Source organism: Crocuta crocuta, unplaced genomic scaffold (assembly GCF_008692635.1).
Source record: "Crocuta crocuta isolate KB4526 unplaced genomic scaffold, BGI_CrCroc_1.0 scaffold288, whole genome shotgun sequence".
In the NCBI taxonomy this organism is placed as follows: domain Eukaryota; kingdom Metazoa; phylum Chordata; class Mammalia; order Carnivora; family Hyaenidae; genus Crocuta; species Crocuta crocuta.
The window spans coordinates 6,436,128-6,439,504 of record NW_027532607.1 but is presented as its reverse complement, the minus strand read 5'-3'; positions in this window follow the sequence as shown (position 1 = coordinate 6,439,504).

The following is a 3,377-nucleotide window of genomic DNA, read 5'->3' as shown; positions in this document are numbered from 1 at the left end:
CCTTCCGTGGGGGGGGGGGGAAATTCTGTTTTCTTGCCTCCTACAGCTCCCAGAGGGACCCGTATTCCTGAGCTCATGCTCACCTTCTCCATCTTCAAAGCCAGCAATGGGTTGAGTCCTTTCAACATCACCTCATCTGACTGCCTTTTTTACCTCCCTTTTCCACTTTTCAGAACCCTTGTAATTACCTGGGACACCTAGATAATCCAGGATTATCGCTCTGATTTTGAGTCAGTTGATTAGCAACCTCACTCCCATCTGTTACCTTACTTCTCCTTCCTGTGTAATGTAATATATTCACAATTTCCAGGATTAGAATGGGACCATTATTCTGCCTACCATGTTCCTCTTCGATTATTCTGTGCCTTTCAGACCAAAAGAGCAGATTCACAATATTCTCTGCAAAACACAATGATTAGGTTTTATCTCTGACGGTGCCTCCCAAGGCTGCCTTGAGTAGCTGATCTTCCTATTTGAGTACTTCCTGAATACCAGTGGGGACCACCATAGTCATGGCTTTGGTCTCACCCCATGGATAAAATCAGCATTAGGCCATGAATCTAGTAGCCAGAAACAACCTCATTAGCCATGTTGTGGAAGAGACAATACAACTCTGTGGTTTCCATCCCTTTTCAATATGGAGCCAAAGGAGAACATGACGACCCTGAAAACCCAGGTCTTGTTGGCCAATTGACCTTGTGCTCTAAGCTTTGTGCCAAAGCTCAAGCCACTACCCTTGGACCATTTCCTGGACCAACTCCCACTCCTAGAATATTGGGTTCCATTAAGTACAGTTATGCTTCATGGTTTCTTTATCAGCTAAGATCATTCATGGGCACTCATGCTATACAAGTCTCAGAGGAATTTTGTTATTCTTCCTGATGGGAAAATAATGAGATAGACCTCTTGCAATTCAGTTATGTAACTCATTCTGGGAGATATACTAGTAATTCTTGGGCTGCACTAAGATGACTATGTAAATAATTGCATCACACTACCACTACCAGACTGAGTGTTATATCTAAAATCTGCTACCTTCACTAGGTTTGAAAGAGATCCTTTCATGGCTCTTGGACAGATATGTCTTGAATTGTTGTTATATACGTTCTAGATATATAATGCCCTCTGCAAACAATTCTACAGCGTTGCTGATGACTCGGCCTACATATTGGAAACCAACAGTCTGGCTGACTGGTAGACCTGTGTGTAAGGCTGAAGGCTAGTGCTCTCTCCCTGTGAGTCTAGGCCCTTGTGTAGGTTGCCCTCAAGGCCAAGGTTGAGCCCATAAATAGGAGGCAATGGATGACTGTTCTACTGACAACAGCAAAATGCCTACATCTATGCCTACAAATAGGCCTATATTGCCTCTGATAATATCCTATTAGAATGAAGTTCCAACTCAAGAAACTCCAACTAAAAATTTACCGGATTCATGTGTCCATTGTCTGCTCACCCCTCATCCCTATTTCTACCTCCCACCTATCTGCTACATGCATGGGGAAATAAGAGGTCATCATGAATCTGAAAATTCTTTTAGGTGCTTCTTTTCTGGTGGCAAGAAAATGGGTCCCACTACCTCACAAGAATCAAATTTGTCTGTTATGACACCATGCACACCTCTTTACCAAACAGACCTTACCACAATAGCTATAATTTTCTGCCCATGCTTTTCCAACAAAGAGCACTTTCACACCACTGGGTTCAACTCTGGCAAGGTCTTGGAAATCTAGACAGCAAGAGAAGGGACAGAACTTCAAGGGTTCTCTCTATTTTCCAGGACTTTTTTTTGTTTTTGTTTTTGTTTTACCTCTTTCACTTTTGTTTGTTTGTTGTGTTTTAAGAAAATCCAATGTGGCTGTAGGGTGAAGAAAAATTGTTTATGCTATTTTTATTCTTTGCATTTTAGACTCTTTTAGAATCTACTTTTTGCATCCCTCCCGTACATCATCTAAGGTTTGATTTTTTTCCTCCTCATGTCTGCAAATACCCTTTGCAGTGGACACATCTTATCTCTCTGCCCACACCCAGCTAAGGTGCTTGCCCCGGATATAGAAGCTGCAAGGTTGGCTCTCTTTGCATCCTTCATGGGCTTGGTTCTCTTGACAATTCAGGTCATCAAGTTCTCCTTGCATCTGTCGTTTTTTGTTTGTGCTATGGGAAATGTGGTTTTAATTTTGTTTGGGTTATTGTTGTCTTTACCATTGGTGTAAAGATGTTCCACATTCTTCTAAATCCCAGCTGTGGACTTGAAGAAAACAACAGTACTGTATTCGTGTAGATCCTCATCACCTTCCTTGACATTCCACGAGGTGGAACCAGCTGCCATGCTTCTGCCATGGCCTTTAACCCTACAGGTCATTTCAAAGGAAAGAATATTGCGTGTTTCAGGGATTTATTAATAATTTAGATTCCATTAACTTTGTCGATTAATTTTTATTAATAAGCACATTTTGGTCAGGAGAGTTAAAAAAACTCTTTTGTGTATATTTCTTAATTTGAAGCAAAATTAATAATTTGGTGGGGGGTATCTGTGGTTTGGGGTTAAATCATTCTAGTTTTATTGCAAATAACTATTTCATCAGTGTTCTTTATTTTTGTCCCTTTGGGTAGATTTTTCAAAGGAAAGTGGACAAGTCTCTCTTTCATTTCCACTTTGAAGAGATCAGGCTGATTTTTGTTCCATTATAAATTGGTTACTCATTCCTTCTTGAAATACCCCACCTCTATGCTGTCAACTTGATTCTAACTTTTCCCTCTATCCTTTAATTTTAAAAATATCATTTTAAAAAATATTTTCTATCATTGTATTTGGTACTTGGAGAGCTTTTTTGGGAAATACACATCTTTCCACTACCTTGAAAAATTAATGCCCATTGGGCTTTTTACAATGTTTTCTTCAATGTATTTTTCTTGCAATTGTGTTTTCTTCTTTTTGGGTATCTCTTTACCAAATACTTTACTTTGGATTCTTTTTTTTTCTTTCTTTCTACTTCATGTAGTTTTATCTCTCTCATTGTTTTTAAGTGAGTTTTAATTTTCTTTNTACTTTGGATTCTTTTTTTTTTTCTTTCTACTTCATGTAGTTTTATCTCCCTCATTGTTTTTAAGTGAGTTTTAATTTTCTTCGAAAATTAAATTTGGGAGGATTATGAAATTTTTCTGTGTATCAGGAGATTTTATACTCTTTACTGACTTCAATGGGAATTTTAGGTAGGTTATTGGCTTTTTATTTCTTCTTACCTTTCTCCTTGATTTTAATTAAAGTTCATTATGTGGAAGATTTAAAAACTTGTCTTCTGTTTATTATAATAAAGTTGTCTTTTTAAAAAATCATATATTTTCCCTGTGTCTTGAGAGTAATCAATCTCTCCTATGTT